Genomic DNA, 22,701 nt, shown 5'->3' with positions numbered 1-22,701 from the left:
ACCCACCAGGAATACTGTAAAAAATGGTACAAAAGAGAAGGCAGAATACATAAAAAAAGAGTGAAAACACAGAAATGCAGCTGCCAAAAGCAGTATCTGAATGAGAAAAAGGACTTTTGGTGAAGAACAATAACACATGCATAATGCAAAAATATTATAGCTAAAATCTAGATCCGGAATGGCTCACTAGGAGAGCCCTAAAGACAAAAAATACAACTGTATGTCAGCATGGAGGCTGACAGAGTATTTGGAAAAGCAGTCACATGCAATAGGTCGGTTTGGGAACTGATAACAGCTGAAAGTAAATGAGAATCGACCTGCAAACCGATGATAACTTAAACAGAACTTTACACAGATACTTGGCAATATAAATGATCTTCCTGTAAACCGATGTCAATTTGAAACAGTTCTTTGCAGATAAGTAATGCAGATGATCAGCCTGGGAACCGATAGTAACTTGAAACAGGATTTGCACAGTCAATTGGTAACACAGATGATCGGCCTGGAAACCGATAGGAACTTGCAACAGGATCTGTATATGTAATGCAGATGATCGGCCTGGAAACCGATAGGAACTTGAAACAGGATTTGTACAGGCAATTGATAACACAGATGATCGACCTGGAAACCGATAGGAACTTGAAACAGAGCTACACAGTCAATAGGCAATGCTTGCATACAACAACAGAACCAGGTTAGGATATTGCAAGAGACAGCTGAACTGGATGCATTAGTGTAAGTTGAATAGCACAGTGCTGATGCAGAGTAATAACAAACAGGTGAGTATAATATTCAGCACCTGGAGAGAATCTCTTACTGCAAGTGAATGTAGGAGCAGAGTGTCGCTAAAGCTTAAGACAAACAGGACGGCTGGTACCTGTAGTTCCACGGAGCACTGACACCGGAGAGTCTTAGGAGACTGCTAGTAAATGCTGGAGCAGAATGCAGATGGAGCTGCAACCGAACTGGATGGCTGGTGCCTGTAGTTCCACGGAGCACTGATACAGGGGATCTCTGAAGACAGGAGACTGTAGCCAGGAGACGCTTGGTCACAGAATGTGACACATTGTTCAAGGCAATGACACTGAGCAGGATCTCTGGCTATATACCCCCTGGTCAGCAGGGATTGGAGAATCAAGTAATGTGAGCGCTCCAGTGCACAGGAGTGAATAGCACCAAGTCAGCTGACTACAGGTGTCATGGCAGCGCCCATACTCTGGAGATGGTGGGAATACATTGGGGTACAAGCTGTATGGCAAGCGGGGTACACACTGGAAAGAGTCTCTGCACATTGCAGGCAATCATGGAACATGCTGCCAGGCTGAGGATGTGACCTTCGGAGGCCAGCACATCAGAGCATCTGTAAGTGACGTGATGCAAAATGCAGATTCCTGACACACAGCATATAATAGTAAGGTAGTATGAAAAATTACAAGAGGCCCTGGGGACCTTGGGGAGATAATATACATATAGTTAGAAAATAAGATAAACACAGAGAATATTGTGACTCCTGCTAGAAACAGTTGAAAAAAGCATGTATGAGAAAACTGTATTACAAACCAAGAATACGAGAACCATTATGTGTCAAATGGATTATAGACAGAATAGGTGTAAGTAGAAACAGTCTTTCAAATAAGTGTCCTGAGGGCAAGCTGGATGAAGAAATGCGAACTAAAGGTCAGCAATATCATGGGATGAGGGATGATTTTGTTCTCGAAGGTATGCTTCAGATACATCTTGGAAATACACAAACGAATCCCCAGAGTAAAGATAAAGGTGTGCTGATTACAATAAAGCAAATTTCTTATTTTCTTGTACTAAGCGTGAACAAAGAGACGAAAAAGTCTTGCTGGCTCTGGTCAATTCAATATAGAAGTCCTGGAACAATAATAGCTTTGTATTCTCCAACATAATGGGATGACGTTTTCTTGAAGCAGTACAGAGCGCCACCTTGTGGAGGTAATTCAAACATCTGAAAATGACCACCCGAGGGCGATGATCAGACGATTTGCGGACAGGGCCGATGCGATGTATACGTTCAATGACAAGATCTTTGCATTCAGCAGATATGCCCAAAATAGACAGCAGAGTGACACTATTGAATGTATAGAGAGCTTGATCTTTAATTGATTCTGGAAGGCCAACAATCCTGATGTTGTTTCAACGAGATCTATTTTCAATGCTTATTCCAAAGCTGACAATTTTCCTTTTGAAGCTTGACCATAGCCGTTTGTACTGAGCCATATCATGAGAAAGTTTACCAATATTATTTTCCGCAACACTAACTTTATGTGAAAGGTGTTGCAATTGTGAAGTAATATCAGAAACTGCTTGTGTAAGAAGGGGACCAACTGTCGACTTAATGGCGTCGACCATGTCTGTATAGGTGATGGGTGAGTCAGTAGTGCAGCGTGCCTTAGATGTGTCCGAGCAGTCCGGGGCAGATTTAGTAGACACATGAGATGAAGGTGGTGTCTCTTTGCCTGGCGCCATAGTGGAAGCTGTGTGGCGTGACTCCTGTCTCGTCGCAGTGGACTTTGCAGCAGGCGCTGGAGATAAGTACCTTTTCATGCAAGTATGTATTGTGCAAGAGAAGCAGAGTATGAGGAACACACTGTGTATGTTGCGCTGTGAAGCAGTAGAGGACTGACAACACCTGAAGACAAGCAGCGCTTGCCAGTAATTAATCCCCCAGAGTATGGCAACCTAAGGAGGGGTTTAGCTGTATCTGTCCTCCCAGCAGACTAAAGCTCTGTGGGGCTGCGGTAATGAAATGCTTCTACTTTGTATCCTACCCGGGTGAGGACTATTTCTAGATCCTAGGGGCTGTAGGGGGAACAAAAGGAGGATGAATGTGGAGCATTTCTAGGAGAAAAGTGCGAACATCCTGTAGGTTAGCAATTAGCTTTTGGAACCATACAGATAATGCTGACACTTGTACCTTCCAGGAAACTAAGCGGAGACCTTTGTCTATTCCTGCTTAAAGAAAAGCTAGAATTCTTGATATTCTAAAAGGCATAGGGTCATGTTTTCTGGCAGCGCACCATTGAAAATACGCATGCCATATCCGGTAATAGATGCAAGCCGAGGATGGTTTCCTTGCTTCAAGCATCATTTGAATTACCTCTTGTGAAACCCTTTCGCTTTCAAGATGAATGTCTCAAAAACCGCGCCGTCAAAGACAGTCTATCCAGGTGTTCATAGAGACAGGGACCCTGGATGAGTAGATCTGGACATTAAGGCAGAAGTTACACAGTATCCGCGGACAGCCTCTGCAGATCTGTGTACCAATTTCATCGGGTCCACGCCGGGGCTATGAGTATCACAGCGCCCTTACCTGTTTGAATTTTCGAATCACCCCGAGCAACAGGAAGATTGGTGAAAAAACATATGCCAGATGAAATTCCCATTCCACTGCTAGGGCCTCCACGAAGATTGCTTTGGGATCCTTTGTTCTTGACCCATATGAGGGTATTTTGTTGTTCTGACGAGAGGCCATGAGGTCCACTTCCGGCAGTCCCCACTTGTTTACCAGAATCTGAAAGACTTCTGGGTGCAAGGCCCATTTGCATGCATGACTGTCGTGCCAACTGAGAAATTCCGCTTCGCAATTGAGGACTCCCAGTATGAACACTGTGGACATGGCTGGATGATGAAGTTCTGCCCACCTTAACATGAGGCTTATCCCCTTCATTACCCCTTCGGCTGCGAATGCCTCCTTGATGATTGAGGTACACTACTGCCGTCGCATTGTACGAGCGAATCTGAATCGGCTTGCTATGAAGTATTTCTTTTGCCTGGGTGAGTGCCATATGTATGGCCCGAAGTTCCAGAATGTTGATCGGCAGGCAACTTTGTTGTTATTCCAGTGTCCCTGAAAGAAGTACTGTTCCGTCATGGCTGCCCAGCCCTGAAGACTAGCCTCCATTGTCAGAACCTCCCAATCAGAGATCCAAAAGGGTCAACCTCTGTCCAGATGGGATGTCTGTAGCCACCAAGCTAATGACTGACACTCTTACAAAGGAAGAATTATAGTCCGTGCTTTTATCGTCTGATCCGTTCCATTTGGAGAGAATCAGATGTTGAAGGAGCCTTGAATGAAAATTAGCATATTCTACTATGTCGACTGTCGAGACCATCGATCACAAAACTCGCATTGCTGCATGAATGGATACACACCGTCTATGTAGCAACCCCTTAATCCTTGTCTGTATTGTGGATTATTTGTTCAGAGGTAGAAAGATTCTCTGAAGACTGGTATCCAATACAGCCCCCCGATGCTTGTGATGGGACTAAGGAGAACTTTGCGCAATTTATGAGCCAGCCGCGAGCCTGTAAGCAGGCTATTGCTCTTGGAGCTGTAGGCAGTCCAAATGGTAGTGCCTGGAATTGGAAATGTTGCTGGAGGATAGCTAGCGTACCTGACATAGCACTGATGGGAAGGTGCTATGGGTACATGTAGGTAAGCATCCTGAATATCTAGGGATAACATAAAATTCCCTGGCTTTATTGCCAATATAATAGAATGCAAGGTTTCCATATGGAATCGAAGAACCCAAATTGAGAATGGGCCAGTAGGACCCATTTGAATCTTTAAAGAGGGTGTTTCTTGAAGGCAAAAGCATAACCGTGAGACTCCCTTTTTGCACCCAGGTATCTGTGGTGGACTACTGCCAAACCTGTGCAAATAGAAGTCGGCCTCCCGCCCTGGGGCTCCTAGGTGGATGCCCGTGACATCAAGCCGATTGGCTTGTCTTCTGGTTTAGAAGCTGGTTGTCTGGTTGTGCTTTTGTATACCTATCCTTTCACACTACTTTAAGCCCAAAAGGGACGAAAAACTGGAAATTTGGTTTAACCTTGTATAAGGAGGGAAACTTCACCAGAATGTTATCTAATTTTGTGACAAACAGGATATTTACAACAACAGGCAATGATTTCAGGACCTCTCAGATTCCGAATCAGCCTTCCATGCACATAGCCAGATAGCTCTACGAGCTGCTTTTGAGGAAGCTACAGCCTAAGAAGCTTCTGTACCCTATCCATGGCATCTTCTTTGCAATATGGGATAACTGTTTTCTAGTAGCTGTTAAAAGCTAATTTTCAAAAGCATCTGCCCCCTCTTTAACTTACAGCAACTGGTATTCCCAGGTGGTCTCCCTTCCAAGTACTAAACAGGCCCAACACTGCTGTGCTTCCAAAATCAGGGGAGATTGGGCATGCCAGTGTGGTGTGGCTGTAAGTCCCATTACCTTAGCTACCGATGTTGGTGCCATAGCTGGGCTAGACATTGTGCTAAAGAAAAACAGTTCTTAAGAAACCCATCAATCTTTCTGTCATATTTGTAATCATTTTGTAGGCAGAGATATGGTAGATTTGCGCACTAGTCTCACTACGTGTGCAACTACCCTGGAAGGAATCTCCCTTTTAAACAGTGCACAGTAGGAAACGCTAATAAGAACCCCATTTCTTGGGAATCTTAAATTACTTACTGGGTGTAACAAATGCTTTTGCATTATTTCCGTCAGCTGAACTGAATTAGAAAATTCTGTTGGACGTTTAAACCCAGGGCCCTCCTTGATTGACAATTAGATTTAACTACCTGATTAATCAGGTTTTCTACATTAGAGTGCTCCTCTTCTAATATTCAGAATGGAAGGATTTGGCTTCCTCACATGAAGTACCCTCTGATTCTGAAAATAGTGACAGCGAAGAAGTAACTTCCTGTATATGTGACTTGCAGTGGATACATAATCCCAGTGGGATGTTGCACGTAAGGGTTAAGTGGGAACCCCATACTTGGTACCGTAGCAGGTGCCTGCTAATCTAGACAACATCTGTACATAAACTGCCCAAGAAGATTTTTAAGGATTAACGACTACCTGACCTGGATCTGTTTATTCAGAAAGTTTTTACACTACCAGTCATCTTGTACCATATACTGGGTGGTTAACCCAGCTTAGTAGGATAACAAGTTAATGTAGTCATCACTATTTATTTTCTTGGACATAGCAACAATTATTACCACAATAATCAGTGAAATTCTTTGCATAAATGTGACCGTCCTCACTTTAATGCTATAGTACAATCAGATCCCCTGCATAGAGGATCTGAATAACAGAGAGAGACAGTTTAACAGAAACAGAGGTTAAAGTCAGCAGTCACACCAAAAAGATAGCGTTAATACACATATTATCTATATACATAGATATACATTATACAATATGAGCACATTTTTCAACTACTCAATACATATTAGTAGGTAGGAAGAAACATCATTGCATTACCTTATACTGGAGAATAGCATATTCAGATGCACAGCGAATACTACAACCATAAATGTTTACGACACTCATTTGCACCAGGCACCTAATGAAATACTCAATACCCTAGGGTAGGTAGGAACTCAGTGCCATATTACCTGCCTCAGGAGAGTGGGATACAGGGAGATTTAAGCCCTGCTCCGTATTCAACCACACCGCTATAGACGGCTGGGAGAAACAAATGCACCAACGGACACAGCCACTCAGCAATTTAGACGGAACCTTGTTTGTGTAAGCATCTCAGATGGAAGCGGGAATATCAGTTCATGTCGGGAAACTTGGAGGAAACTGGACATGAACTGCGGGTTGGGGCGACCAGGGGAGCACCTTACTCCCCACTGCTGACATCAACCTCAGGGATTGCGGTCTCTTCTGATCCCCAGAACCTATGATCCCTGTGACCTAGTGATGGTGCACCCGAAGTGTCAGCCGTGTGAGCGACTGTCCAGTAGTCTCCACCCAGTGGCGGTTCTTGCCACGGGCAAGCGGTACTTTTTCCCGGGGCGCCGCCTTCCGGAGGGCGCCGGCGCCATCCGGAGGGCGCCGCACCAGGGCAAGATCCGCCACTGTGCCCCCCGCAGTGCCCTGCTGTGCCCCCCCGCTTTGAAGGGAATCAGACGCGTAGCGTCTAGTTTCCCTTCATTGAAAGGACCTTAGTTGTGCGGTGCGCGATGACGTCATCGCGCACCGCACAGCAAAGGTCCTCTCCATGAAGGGAAACTAGACGCTACGGTCTAGTTTCCCTTCGTGTAGAGGACCTTTGCTGTGCGATGCGCGATGACGTCATCGCGCACCGCACAGCATAGTGGCACAGACACTAGGGGTCATAATTGACCTCTAGTGTCTATGCTGTTCTATGGGAGAGACGTAACGTCTCTCCCATAGATCGAAGAGAAGAGAGAGGGGAGAAGAGCGGTGCCGCCGGCGGAGGGGGTCTGGATCAGGAACGGGGATGGTAAGTATTATTTTTATTTATTTATTTCCTTGCAGCGTCGTGACCACGCCCCCCAATTGAAGCCACGCCCCCATATTTTGCCCGGGGCGCTACAACTCTTAGAACCGGCCCTGTCTCCACCCCAGAACAGTAAGGCTGCGTTATATGCGTCTTATACCGCTGATCGGTAACAGACACCTTACCTTCTCCCCGTTGTCCAGCCGCAGCCTGGGATCGTCAGTACGGACTTGCTAGTAAATCCAGTCTGATGCCCGCCGAAACAGCAGTGTACTCGGAGGTAACAGTTGTCGCGACCCGGCGGAGAGTTGTTGGAGTGTCTTTACCTTATACATTTAAGAAGCATAGAAAGATCAGTCATAAAAATAAAAATACTATAAAATAACAAAGCTTATGGCTGCTGAAAAAATTTGCAGCCCAACCATTCGAAGTGGTCCGGCTTCTGCCACATCAAACTAAAAAATTAATTTCCTGATTCGGGAGGTGATGATATAGGGGGCTGGACTATTGCATCCTGGTAGTCTGAAAAGCTTAACTGTTTAGTGCCTGTTCCACTGTCACTACTATATATCCCAAGGTAGATCCTGTGGATCACTGTGGACCCTGATAGAGAAACATGTTTTTGATATTGGCGATTTTTGCTCTCAGTCTGTCACACGTTTGTCCTTTTCTTTTAAAAAATAATATAGAGATTAAAAAAAAAAAAGGATAAAGTCATTACCATTTTAATTAACAAGTTTAGTGAACTTCCACCTCTTCCTGATATTTTCTGGCTGTGCAATGTTTATGTTATAAGCAGCTACACAGTAACTCCATACTCAAACAGAAAATGTTTACTCAGTAACCTAACATACCAAAGACCAGATTAAGAATTGTTTTTGCGGGGACATGGCCTAGCGGGCGAAGAGACCAGGACCCTTACCTGTACCACCCTGGGAGCGGAGCTACGGTGGGCTCAGGCACTTATCTCGCACTTACATCAGGTCAACACAGCACAGGGCACTAGGAGTTAGGCGCACGGAATCGGGGAATGCAGGAATCGGTTCCCACGGGTTGCGGCCTACCTTCCTGAGTGAAGCCGCATCCTCTAGTTTGGAGATCCGATCCGGATCTTCTCGGCCGCACGCCGGCCGACGTGCATCCTTTTCTGCATTCCCTGCAGGGCTGGTGGGGGCCTACATAGACAGCAGCAACGATCTGGCAGTGGGGCTCTTGGCTGAGGGCCCTGAAATTTCATCTTTGGGAGCCAGTGCTGTGACGATCTCTCCTGACCCTGCACTATCTGTGCCTTCTGGGGTAAGCAGCGTTTCTCTTTCATTCCCTGCTTCAGGTTGTGTTTCTAGCCCCTGGTGACTATACTGCCCCTGGTCACCAGGGTTCCCCTTCGGCCTCTTCAGACCTCTCCCCTTGCTCGCACCGAAGCTGCTGGAAAGGAGGAGCAGCGGACAGGAATATCAGCAGCACCTTTTACTGGTATAGTCAGCAGCTGGCTGTCCAGGCTGTCTAACACCTAGTGATTTGCCATACTTTGGAATACAATATTTGCATTGTTAGCATCCAGCAATTTTCGTTTGTCTCCGCCATCACAGTGGTTATGGAAAAATATGTGGCCAGGCCTCCGTGGGGTTCCAAGGGTGGCCAGACGGGCAAGGGCCGTGGTAAAGACACCTCACTTGCCTCTCCTGGTACCCGACAGAGGGACGCTGACAGAGATCAGCCCTATGATGCCAGTCCTCCTGCCATCACTGGCTCTCTAACCTCTCAGGAACTTACCACTCTCTTGGCCTCGTTATTGGACCAGAAGCTACCGCTAAAAGATTCTATTGACTCTGCTCTTACCCAACTTACGAAACACAATCAATGTCTCTCTGAAGCGGAGCAGCGCATATTGGATTTAGAGGACGAGCTCGCAACGACCAGAGCGGTTTGACTGACCAGGAGAAGTTGGTGTCCTCTATGGCGGACAAGTTAGAAGATTTAGAGAACAGAACTTGTAGAAATAATGTCCGCATTATCGGCCTCCCAGAGTCGGCTAAATATGCAGATCTGATACCGCTGGTTTCTGAGTGGCTTCCACAGGAATTGGGATGTGTTTCGGCTAGAAAGGGTACATCGAGTGGGCCCTGACAGGCAAATTTCAAGAGATCGCCCACGCCCAGTAATTTTGAGGATCCTGAATTATGCCGATAAAGTGCGTCTGATGGGGGCTTATCGTAAATGTACGGATCTTCGCTATCAAGGTGCAAAGCTGCTAGTATTCCAGGACTTTTCCTATGTGGTGGCTATGAGACGACGTGAATTCGCCCCAGCCTGTAAAAAATAGTTTGAATTAGGTTGCCGTTTTTCACTTCAGTACCCTGCAAAACTATGTGTCTTTCATAACGGCAAACCCCATTTTCTTGAATTGCCACAAGCTGCCAAGAATTTTGTGGACTCACTCTCATCGGGATCCTCGACATTTAGATCGGATGAGGACTGACGCTAAGTAGTGATATTTGCATTATTGTCTTTTTCCCTCTTTTTCATTCAGGTCCTTAAAGTTATTATGTATCTTCATTGCCGCTTGTCACGATCCGGGTACTGAGACATCGTTTTCTACCTGTCAGATGTCTCCTAAGGCTGGCTAAGCGAGCCAGGGCCGGGCTTTAACTATGGTTATGGTTACTGCCTACAGTAAATGTACTCACGGTGGTGCGGCGCTCTCAGCCCCGTCGCGGCCGTCATTGCTGCGCCTGTGGTCCTCTGCTGGATGCGCGTCCTCGGTGGGCCCTGGCCACCACTTCCATCCCTGTGGCCGCTGTGCGTGTCTGGGCGCATGGAGTCCGGCTGCTGCGGCCTCCGCCGCCATTGTTGTTTGTACTCATGCTTCACAGTACTTAGTTCCCCTTCTGGTTCTGTTAATAAGCGCAGCCATCTTGGACTTTGACACATGATACCCATTCACCTATCCTCAGTGCTGCTGGAGCCATGTCATAATTGCCAGACCAATCCCTGCTATGCAGCAGGTATAAATATCCTGTTCCAGCTCCCAGAAGATTGTCAGTGCTTCCATTGTCTATCCTGTGAATACAGTGTGCAGTTCATCGTGGACTTCTCCTGCAGTTCAGCCTGACTCCCCGGTGATTTCCCCTTGTGGTGTTGTTCCAGCTCTCCAGTGTTTAAGCCCTGTGGTGCAGCCTGTCATCTTGCTCCCGCACCCAGTGCCAACAAAAGGAATATGCTCCGGCTTTCCAGTAGCCACTCTTCAGTTGCCCTCTGTGTTCCTGCGAACCCCAGCTTCTTCTACAGTTCTCCAGCGAACCCCAGCTTCTTCTACAGTTCTCCTGCGAACCCCAGCTTCTTCTACAGTTCTCCTGTGAACCCCAGCTTCGCCTACAGTTTATCTACGAACCCCAGCTTCATTTATAATTTACCTGAGCACCCCAGTATTATTTACAGTTCACCTGCTATTCTCAGCTTCACGTTATACCTCACCTGGGTTCGCAAGTGTTGTACTGAACTTTCACGCTCATTCAGGATTGCTGGTCCTAACCAGCTGTATTATACTCACGTGTGACTATTATTTGTTTCGTTGCACCTTATATGACTTTTATTTAATAAATATCCCTAAAGATAACTCCAGTTGTCGTGGTCACGCCTTCGGGCACTTACTGCTACTGTCTAACGCATGTCTAGGAGTCCACTCACTCCTCCTAAATTCTGGTACCCATCAGCCCCTTTAACTGAGGCTTCCAGTTACCTTCACCAGCCCTCAGTTGTGACAGTAAGCACTAACCTAATGGATCCGGTCGGAGACCAAGTCCAAGGGACCAGGCCCATGCAAGATCTGGCAGCCTGTCTTGAACATCAGGAGGCTGCACAGGACCATGTTATCCGATGTCTCCAGGACCTCTCCTCCCGACTGGATGAAATTCAAGCTACCCTCCGTGGGTCAGGGGCGTCCAGTATGCCGACAGTAGTAGCTCCGGTGGTATCCCCACCCTCCATACCCATTTCTCCTCCACGTCTCCACTTGCCGACACCTGCCAAATATGATGGATCCCCGAAAGCCTGCAGGGGTTTCCTAAAGCAGTGCAAGATCCACTTTGAGTTGCAGCCCAGCAGTTTTCCTATAGACTGCACTAAAGTGGCGTATATCATCTCCCTACTCAGTGGTTCCGTCTTTGACTGGGCATCGCCCCTTTGGGAAAGATCAGATATCCTGCTGTCATCCTACTCTGACTTCGTGGCAACATTCAGACGAATTTTTGATGAGCCAGGTCGAATGTCATCAGCTTCTTTTGAGATCCTTCGGCTGCGCCAGGGGACAAGAACTGTCGGCCAGTATATAGTACAATTTCAGAGGTTGGCATCCGAAGTCTCCTGGAATGAGGAAGCTCTCTATGCAGCATTCGGGCAAGGTTTGTCTGAATGTATTAAAGATGAGCTCGCCACTAGAGACTTGCCCTCGAAACTGAATGAGCTCATATCGCTCTGCACTAAAGTTGACTTACGGTTCTGTGAAAGGGCTATGGAGCGAGGCAGATCAACAGTTCATAAGTCTTCTTCTGCTCCTCCTCCTCGTCAGCCGTCTCCGTCTAAAGACGAACCTATGCAGATAGGTCATTCAAGATTGTCTCCAGCAGAGCGCAGAAGACGTTTGTCCAACCGCCTGTGCCTGTACTGTGTTGCACTTTCCCACCTCATTAACGCCTGTCCCGAGCGTCCGGGAAACTCCAAATCCTAGCCCGCCAAGGAGAGGGTCGGCTAGGAATAATGTATGCATCTCCGCCTTCAAGCGACTGCAACCTCTCAGTTTCTCTTCAAGTGGCTCAGCGTACCAAGAATCTTATTGCCTTATTGGATTCTTGAGCAGCCGGAAACTTTATTACTGAAAGGATCATTAAGCAGTGGTCTCTACCCACTGAGAGACTTTTATCTCCAATTTCTTTAACTGCCGTGGATGGCAGTAGGATTCCTGATGCGATGATTACCTCCAAGACCCTACCTATCCATCTGAAGGTTGGGGTCCTGCACACCGAGTTGATTTCCTTCCTGGTAATCCCAAGGGCCACTCATCCTGTGATTCTAGGCCTCCCATGGCTTCGCCTGCATAATCCCCAAGTCGATTGGAAGACAACCCATATCCTGGCATGGGGTCCTTCCTGTTCCAAGACATGTCTACAGAAAGTGCTTCCAGTTTGCAAGTCCTCCTCTAAGTCTCCTGATGTTCCCCCTTCTCCATATCAGGATTTCACTAATGTATTCAGCAAGTCTACTGCCGATATTCTTCCTCCTCATAGAGAATGGGATTGTCCTATCGATCTCATTCCAGGGAAAACTCCTCCTCGTGGACACACGTATCCATTGTCGTTGCCTGAGACCCACTCCATGGAGGAGTATATCAAGGAAAATCTGGCTAAAGGATTCATCCGGCCTTCGTCTTCTCCAGCTGGCGCAGGCTTCTTCTTCATGAAGAAGAAAGATGGTGGCCTGCGGCCTTGTATTGACTACCGGGGTCTGAATGACATCACAGTGAAAAATCAATACCCTCTGCCGCTTATCACCAAGCTGTTTTTTTTTTTTTATATATATTTCTTTATTAGACAGCCATAAAGTCACAACATACATTGTCAGACATTAAAGTACAAGGTTATTCAGCAGTGACATACATTCAAATTCTAGTATGAATAAAATACAGAGGATTGAAGGCTGTACATTTTTTTGTTTTTGTTTTTTGTAAGAGAAGAGGAAAAATAAATGCAATTCACAGCAGATAATGCAAACTCAGCTGTCTAGTAATTATGGTAGTAGTGGTACCAGGGGGGGGGGGGGGGGGTGCTTAACATACGTGCACCCCCTCCTCCAATAATAAGAAACAGACCAAACAAATGAGTTAAATATCACATCAGTTGAGGAAAAGTAGGGATAGGAAAGAGAAAGGAAGAAAGAAAAAAGAGAGGAAATAAAGGAGAAAAAGATATGTTAAAGAGCAAAGAGAAAGCCTTAGTACCGAGGTACCATAGATGGTTAGCGTTCGTTGCTGGGGGGGGGGGGGGTCAAATCCTTATTTTGGGCAGGGAGAGCAGCTCATGGGTTTGGAGTGAATGTTATGCTATGTTAATCTCTAATGAGGACTGTCTACGCTGTGAGCTAGGCATCTCAGTTAAATCCATCTTTCATCCCACCTGTGGTCAAGTAATGGTTCCTACTATCCGACTAGTCCAATACCATGTAGTGTCGCGGAATACCTTCCAGATACATTCACGCCTGTCTAGGGGTAAAGTCTCTATATAGGTTCCCCATTTTTTGTGGAAAAGCTTCACTCCATTTTCAATTTGAAAAGTGGCCATTCGCCTCTCGCAAAACAGTATATCTAGTAAGGCAGATTCCCATTCTCCCATTGATGGAGCAGTTTTATATATCCAGTGTCTCAGTATCACCTGTCTCGCCACCGTGACCATCACAGTCAGTAGTGGGATCATAGGAGCAAGGTCAAACCGAGATAACCAGGATGAAAAGTCCGCAAACAGCAACGGGCCCACCTCTTCTGGAAGGGGTAATTTAAGTAAACGGGATAGATATTGGAGAAACTTGCGCCAGAACCGTTTGATTTTCCCACATAACCAGAAATTGTGCATGAGGGATGCCCCACTCCCTCCACATTTAGGGCAACTACCCGTCTCACCGGGGCGGAAGTGTTGTCTTTGAGAAGGGGCTATATACATCCTGTTTAAAGTTCTTAAGTGTATTTCCTGTAGTGTGGCGGATTTTAGAGCTTTGAGGACCAGTTCAGTGTTCTTAGATATCTCGTCCATCGCGGGTGCCTCCGGGAGTTCCCGCCGCCATGAAGCAGAGAGGGAGGACCAAGAGGGTGCTGACGCCTCAATCAGGTCACTATAAAGGTAGCGAATTTTGAATGGGTTATGTCTGCAAAACGTGAGAGTATCGAGTATTGTTCGAGTAGAGACCTTTTTACCCAGGGGGTCACCTAGGGATGTAATGTAGTGTCGCGCTTGGAGATACATAAAAAAATTAGTGTGGGGCAAAGAAAATCTGTCACGTAGTTGCTGAAAGGAGAGCATCTGTCCACCAGGATCAAAGACATCCCTGATAGAATAAATTCCTCTACACTTCCACATGTAAAAGTGGCGATTATCTAAAGAAGAGGGGAAATTAGGGTTGCCCCATAAGGGAATATATGGAGACTCAGAAGGGTTAGTATGGAATAATTTATGAGTGGAGATCCAGGCCTTATAAGTGTCCCAAAACAGAATGTTAGTCTTTAGTTTCTGGGGTAGTTTGGAGAGTGGTGTGTGAAGCAACGCTGCAGGGGAGTAAGGAAAAAATAGTGCTTCTTCCAATTCCAGGTTTGTAAATAGATCTGACCAGAGGAGCCAATCTGAGGCGAATTTAAATAGTGCTGCTCTAGCAAACATCGTCACATTGGGCATACTCAGACCACCTTTTCGTTTGTTAATATAAGTTGGGGCTTTGGGCATACGAGGTTTAGCGTTTTTCCATATGAATTTTGAAAATATTTGCGAGCAGAGTAGGGAGTCTTGTTTAGTAATCGTGACAGGGAGCATTTGGAGCAAATAAGCCAGTTTAGGGAATATAACGGATTTTATCACGACTATTCTGCCTAGTAGGGAAAGTTTAAGATCTTTTCAGGTTTCTAATCGTGTTTTGATTTGTTGGATAATGGGTGTGTAATTGAATGTATACAGTCGGGAGAGTTCTGAGGGGATATAAATACCCAAGTATTTTAGTTTAGTAGGAGTCAGCGTAAATTGGGAAGCGAAATCAGTATAGATGTGGGGGTCTTTTATGTTAGTCAGTGGGAGTAATTCGGATTTATGTGTGTTTATGCGGTAGCCAGCAAAGGTACTAAAACAGCGTATGGTGTCAAAAATGGCTGGTATCGAAGTACGGGGGTTGGAGACAAATAAAATCATATCATCTGCAAACAATCCAAGTTTAACTTCTTTTTCTCCTACCGAGATCCCCGAAAAGGTTGGTAATTGTCTCAGTGCTATGGCCAGTGGTTCCAATGCAGCCGCAAAAAGCAGAGGGGATAAGGGGCATCCCTGTCTAGTCCCCCTATGGATCATTAAGGGCCGTGATAGGTAGCTGTTTGTGAAAATTTGTGTAGATGCATTATGATAGATAGTGCGTATAACGGCTATAAATCTGTCAGGAAAACCGAAACGTCGGAGTGTCTCAAACAGGTGGTCCCATGTCACCAAATCAAACGCCTTTTCGGCGTCTAAAGACAATAGGAAACTGGGATCATCAGTCTCCATCTCACTCAGGGACTGTATAACTGTCAGGACCTTGCGGATATTGGTTACAGAGTGTCTGCCTGAGATAAAACCGGTTTGGTCTTCATGAATCATTTCAGGCAGGATACATTTTAGGCGATCTGCCAACAGTTTAGTAAACAGTTTGTAGTCTACATTAAGCAAGGAGATAGGGCGATAAGAGGACGGGAGTAACGGGTCTCTACCAGGTTTGGGTATAACTCGAAGCAGGGCCGAGTTGAAATACTGTGGGATAGTAAGGTTGGAAAAAATAGAATTAAAAAAGGCCGTTAGAGAGTCCACTATTTTAGGAGAGAGCAATTTAAAGAATTCTCCGGATAAACCATCTGGTCCCGGGGTTTTCAATGGTTTAAGGTTTTTAATAGCTTCTGTCACTTCAGTGACAGTGACAGGGGCCATGATAGAGTCTGACTGATCTGGGGAGATCTGAGGCAGTTGTATTTTTTCCCAAAAGGAGTTTTTAGTAGGTTGTTCGATGTCACTGTGTGAGTAAAGATCGGTATAAAAGGAGTGAAAAATATCTGTGATCGCCTTTCCTTCAGATTGTATACCTGAAGAAGGGTCTTTCAGAGCAGTTACATGTTGGGGCCCCTTATCACATTTAAGCAGGTTGGAAAGCATTCGGCTAGGCTTATCTCCATATTGAAAAAATTTATATTTTCCTGCAATAAGGAATTTATTGTCCATTTGTGTCAGAGTGTGATCAAATTGAGTCTTAGCGTCTCTATATTTCTGTTTGTTAGATAGCGTGGGTGAGGATTTAAATTTTTGAAATGAGGAAGTGAGTTCAGACTGTGCCGTCCTGTATGCGGCGTCTTGTTCTCGTCTATATTTCGCCATGTATGCAATTATGTCTCCTCGTAAGACAGCTTTGGCTGTCTGCCAAAATAATGCGGGATCAGACGCGTGGGTGGAGTTATTAAGTGTGTAAGATTCCCAGGATGTCGTCAGCATAGTTTTAAAGTCTGGAGAAGCCGCCATCTTAGCAGGGAATCTCCAATGGGAGTTAGTACCTAAAGTGAGTCTACCCTGTAGTGCTATCGATATAGGGGCATGGTCTGAGATGGTTATGGGTTTGATAGTTGCCTCAATGATCCTGGTGGACAGATCAGTGGAAATGAAAAAATAATCAATACGTGAAAAGGAATTATGGGTTGAAGAGTAGTAAGTATATTCCAATTCTACGGGATTATGAAGATGCCATATATCAATCAGTCCCAGTTGTGCAGACATGTAATCTAAGTTGATCTTGGGAAGTCGGGTCCTCTGAGACGAGGCACCCTTCTTGTCCAAGACCAGAGAGGACACCATATTCATATCTCCTCCAACAATGAGGGATGTATGCGAATATGGGCGGAGAATATTTGTTATTTCTAGATAGAATGATTTATCATAGACAGCCGGGGCATAAATGTTGCACAAGGTCAGTCTGGTGCCCTCCAAAGTTATATCTAGGACAATGTATCTACCCATAGGGTCAATAATCTGATGGTGTACATCAAAGGCCACCCCCTTACGTATAAGGATCGCAACCCCTCTCGCCTTAGAGGTGAATGAAGAAAAAGCTACAACTTCTTGTCTAAGCATGGTGAGTTTAGCGTGTTCAGCGGGGGTCAGATGTGTCTCCTGAAGTATAGAGACATCCGCTTTTATTTTATTTAAGTAGGTAAGAATACGTCTCCGTTTAATAGGAGAATTAATACCCCTGACATTCCACGATATTATGTTAAGTTGTGACATTTATACCACCAGTAGGAGAACACATAAGGGCCTTATCAGGTCCTGGGACAATAAGCTTCCTTATACAAGCAATCCAGAATATCATGGACACAGACTGTTCCCACCCCCACCAGCTAAGCATCTTCAGGGAAGGAGGAGTAGAGAAGAGACAAGAAAAAGTCAGAAAATAGAAAAGAAAGTAAACATAGAGGTTAAGATAAGAACAATATATGGGAGCGTTCCCACCAGTATACATCAATATATACTGTCTGCATGGGTTCGCTGCAGTGTAGAACATCGATAAAAAGAAAAAGAATAACAGCATAACCAACAGGCAATACCTAGAATGAACTTTAGAAACATCTTTATGACCCTTATATAAAGAGAATGGAGTAATAACTAAACTACCCCGGTAGCAGTTAAATCAAATCCAATCAAATCCACCCCGCAATAGATGAGAAACATCAACTATATCGATCTACATAATAATATGAACTAAGACCTGAACGATATATGGGAGCGTTCCCACCAGCATACATCAGTATACGCTGTCTGTATGGGTTCGCTGCAATGTAGAACATTGATAAAAAGAAAGAGAATAACAGTATAACCAACAGGCAATACCTAGAATGGACTTTAGAAACATCTTTATGACCCTTATATAAAGAGAATGGAGTAATAACTAAACTATTCCGGTAGCAGTTAAATCAAATCATATCAAATCAAATCCACCCCGCAATAGATGAGAAACATCAACTATATCGATCCACATAATAATATGAACTAAGACCTGAAATCAAGTTTCAACTGTTATCGTCAGCTCTGCTTGGAGGAGACGAGTGTGAGGCCGAGGGTGACCGCATGGGTCCCTCAAGCTCCGTCATAAATTCCTTAGCTGAGTCCACTGAAGTGAAATCTTTCGGACCTTGCGGGGTGAAAATGCGCAGCCGCGCAGGATAAAGGAGGACAAATCGGATACCGCTTTTCACTAGGTGAGAGCATAATGGAGACATTTCTCTTCTGGCTCTAGAGACTTCTGCGGAATAATCCTGAAAGAGAAATAGCCGTTGTCCATCCCAGTGAAGTGGACCCTGGCTTCGCGCCGCAGACCACATCAGTTCTTTATGTTTAAAGTTTAAGCATTTAAAGATAACCGGGCGGGGTCTGGTTTGGTTAGAGTCGCGTGGCGGACCCAATCTATGAGCTCGTTCAATCTCCATCGAAGACAGGTCTTCCGGTATGCCTAGGAGGCCTGGGAGGTCGGAGAGTAAAAACTTTAGAAGATCAGGGCCTTTCAGTGATTCTTTAAGGCCCACAATTCTCAGATTGTTACGTCTCGAGCGATTTTCCAGGTCGTCTATCTTCATCATCATATGTTGGCGTGAGGATGTTAAAGATACGACCTGTTCCTTGAGATCTTCTATTTCTTTGAAATTGGCTCCAATCCTATTCTCATTCACGGAGATTCTGCGAGACATAGACCCAAGCTCCGATTTAAGGTCTGATACCGCAGTCATAAATTTGTCCGCCTGTGCTTGTAGTAACGGTTCCACGGTTTCCTTGATTGCTTTCACTATTTCCAAATAGGAAGGAGGAGGGGGGGGAGCTTTTGGGGCCATGGTAGATGATGATTCGACTTCGTCGTTTAAACCGTCAGGGTTGAAAGACAGCGGCGGAGAGACGGGGCACGGCTCCCCGCGTTTATTTCCACTTCTATTTCTTTGTGGTTTTGGTGTAGAAGAACTTAGAAATTTGTCCATAGTAGTAATTATGAGCTCATGAGGGTCGGATAGGTGGGATGGTATGCCTTAGGTCATGCAAGAGTGAAGAATTCTACATCACAGCTGCGGGTGGTGCAAGTTCACATACTGCTGTGAAATGTGCCAACTGCGGGCAAACTGAGGATGGGCGCAGTTCACCAAGTTGTCAACGGGATACAGATTTGATGTCGCCAATCCACGCGGGAGGGCGAGCAGGTTGATCTAGAGAGCGTGGTAAATATATTCAGTGGTGTAATATATCAATTATAGCGGCAATCCGGCCAGCGGCATCACCGTATGAGCACGTCCACGAAAGAGTAATCAGTAAGTAATGGATTAGTCGTTTTCACCTCCCACATACGTGGCGACAAGAGGGGGGTAGTAGATGTAATTCACTTTGTGGCAGCAGACTGGAGAAACAGCACCTCTTCTGAGAATCAATAGTAATGTTATATTCCCTTTTCTCTGCAGTGTAATCTGGAAGATGGAAGATGGCCAGCTTGGAGAGAGGATCTGACCAGCTGGGGATGGAGGGAAGTGAGGCTTAGTAGATCTGTGGTGTCAGTGTGTCAATTGATCTCCTCCAGCCTTCCCCTTTAACTGTAGTGTATAAAGGTCTCCCCAATTGCACAGATCTCCTCAATCTTAGTTAGCTGCAGCAGCTTATATTGTCAGGGGGAGAAGGGTATAGAGAGGAGACTGTCACCTCACCTCCTCGAGAATCTGCGTCTGGCAGGGAGAGAGAGCCGCGCTGCCGCAGGACCGGAAGTGCAGCCTCGCGGGTCCCTCCGTCTCCTCTCCGTTCGGGCGCCGGGTATCAGCAGGCCTTGGACACCGCACAGCCTTGTCACAGAGGGGGTCCCAGCGGTCTCGCGGCACACAGGGGTGAGGGGATCCACACGTTCCGGCTGTCACAGGTCGCTCCGGCTCCCGCACCGCCTACGGAGCTTCTTGTCGGGCTTTGGCTGAAAATTTAGCCCGCGGCTCCGGCACCCGGCACAGGCCCCAACCCGCAAAGACCGTAAAAACGGTCTCCCGGCTCCGCGACCAAGTGCCCAGGTAACCAGAGCAACAGGGGGGACTGCAGGGGCAGGAATGGGACAGCAGAGATGATTATAGCTGGGGATTTAAATGATTTTAGCAGGAGCTCTGCTTTCCTGCTTCCAGCCGTCTCTCCAGTCAGGCCACGCCCCCTCATCACCAAGCTGTTTGACCGCGTCAGTGGAGCCACTATCTTCACAAAGTTAGATCTGAGGGGTGCTTATAATCTCATCCGTATCCGAAAGGGTGACGAGTGGAAGACCGCTTTTAACACCCGAGATGGACATTACGAGTACCTCATCATGCCTTTCAGACTCAGCAACGCTCCAGCGGTATTCCAACACTTCGTGAATGAAATCTTCAGAGACATCCTTTATCGTCACGTTGTGGTTTATATCGATGATATCCTTATCTTCGCGAATGATTTGGAGGAACATTGGTTCTGGGTGAAAGAGGTCTTTTGCCGTCTCCGTACCAATCATCTATATTGCAAACTGGAAAAGTGCGTCTTTGAAGTTAAATCCATTCCGTTCCTGGGGTATATTGTATCCGATTCCGGTCTGGAGATGTACCACGAGAAACTTCAAGCGATCCAAGATTGGCCGATTCCTGTAAACCTCAAGGGCATCCAAAGTTTCCTAGGGTTTGCCAATTACTACAGGAAATTTATTCGAGACTTTTCCACTATTGTAGCGCCTATTACGGCTTTCACCAAAAAGGGTGCCAATCCTTCCAATGGCCAGAGGAAGCTTCCCAAGTGTTTCATTTGTTAAAACAAAGATTCATCACTGCTCTGGTTTTGAAACAGCCAGATACCAGCTCACCCTTCATCCTTGAGGTGGATGCCTCTTCGGTTGGAGTAGGCGCAGTACTGTCTCAATGAGCTAACGATGGTCATCTACAGCCCTGTGGCTTCTTCTCACGAAAGTTCTCTCCTGCAGAGCGTAACTACGCCATCAGCGATCAAGAACTTTTGGCGCTTTGGAAGAGTGGAGGTAACTGTTGGAGGGAGCTTCTCATCCCATTACTATTATGACAGATCACAAAAACGTCCTGTATCTAAAAGGCGCTCAATGTCTTAACCCTCGCCAAGCCAGGTGGGCACTTTTCTTTTCCAGATTTGATTTCAAGTTGCAGTTTTGTCCAGGGTCACAAAATCGTAAGGCCGATGCCCTTTCCTGCTCCTGGGAGCAAGAAAATGAGTCTGAGTCTACTGACAAGCATTATATAATTGATCCAGTGGCGTTCTCCACAGTGAGGATGGACTCCATGCCCCCGCCAGGGAAAAGTTTTGTGAAGCCGGCTCTTAGAAGGAAGCTTTTGCATTGGGCACATTCCTCTCGCTTTGCCAGGCATGTGGGCATACGTAAGACCTTAGAATTTGTTTCCAGATCATACTGGTGGCCGACCCTAAAGAAGGACATTACTGAATTTGTGGCCTCCTGCCCAAAATGTGCCCAACACAAAGTACCCACCAGTCACCCGCTGGACAACTGGTCCCTTTGTCTGTTCCTCATCGTCCGTGGACTTATCTCTCTATGGATTTCATCACGGATCTCCCTATGTGCGATAAATTCAATACCATCTGGGTGGTAGTTGACCGGTTCACCAAGATGGCTCATTTCATCCCTCTCACCAGTCTTCCATCAGCTCCTAAATTGGCATAAGTCTTTATTCAAGAGATCTTCAGATTACATGGTCTCCCTGAGGCGATAATCTCCGATAGAGGTGTTCAGTTTGTGGCCAAGTTCTGGTGAAGCCTCTGTCAACCGCTCCAAGTCAAGCTGAAATTCTCTACAGTCTATCATCCTCAAACCAATGGGAAGACTGAGAGGGTGAATCAAGACTTGGAGGCCTTCCTCCGTCTCTATGTATCCTCTTCCTAGGATGATTGGGTTCAACTTCTCCCGTGGACCGAATTTTGTTATAATAATCAGTACCATTCTTCATCTTCCTCTACGCCATTCCTCACCAATTATGGGTTTCATCCTAAAGTTCCTGAGTTCCAGCCGCTTCCAGCAACATCAGTGCCTGCAGCTGACATCACGATTTGACAGTTTTCAAATAACTGAAAGAATGTTCGTGCAGCTCTTTTAAAAGCATCCTCCAGGTACAAGAGATTTGCAGATAAGAAGCGTAGGGCAATCCCTGCCCTAAAAGTTGGTGACCGTGTTTGGCTATCCATGAAGAATCTACGACTGAGGGTTCCAAGTATGAAATTTGCCCCCTGCTATATCGGTCCTTTCTTAATTGAACAAGTTGTCAACCCAGTGGCTTACAAACTCCAACTACCTCCATTCTTGAAAGTCCCTAAAACGTTTCATGTTTCTCTCCTCAAACCAGTGATTTTGAATCGTTTTCATTCCGTGTTACCCTCTGCTCCCAAGGTCCAGACTCAAAGGAGTGTTGAGTACAAGGTCGCCCAGATACTGGATTCTTGTATCAGATATGGTCATCTCCAGTATTTGATAGATTGGTAGGGCTATGGCCCTGAGGAACATTCCTGGATGAATGCATCTGATGTTTATGCTCCTAAATTGGTCCAGAAATTCCACTCCAGATTTCCACGAAAACCTAAGAAGTGTCCTGAGGCCACTCCTAAAGGG

General features: G+C 46.0%; 1 protein-coding gene and 1 pseudogene across 37 annotated transcripts in view; both read right to left on the bottom strand.

Moving 5' to 3' along the window:
* The window catches only part of LOC134927837 (uncharacterized), a 1,188,393-nt gene that overhangs the window by 695,484 nt on the left and 470,208 nt on the right, over positions 1 to 22,701 (bottom strand). The gene's annotated exons all lie outside the window — the stretch shown is intronic.
* Positions 5,124 to 5,241, bottom strand: LOC134930573 (5S ribosomal RNA; annotated as a pseudogene).

Source organism: Pseudophryne corroboree, chromosome 5, assembly GCF_028390025.1.
Source record: "Pseudophryne corroboree isolate aPseCor3 chromosome 5, aPseCor3.hap2, whole genome shotgun sequence".
Lineage (NCBI taxonomy): Eukaryota > Metazoa > Chordata > Amphibia > Anura > Myobatrachidae > Pseudophryne > Pseudophryne corroboree.
The sequence above is the reverse complement of the archived record's forward strand: the minus strand, read 5'-3'. Positions and strand labels throughout refer to the sequence as shown.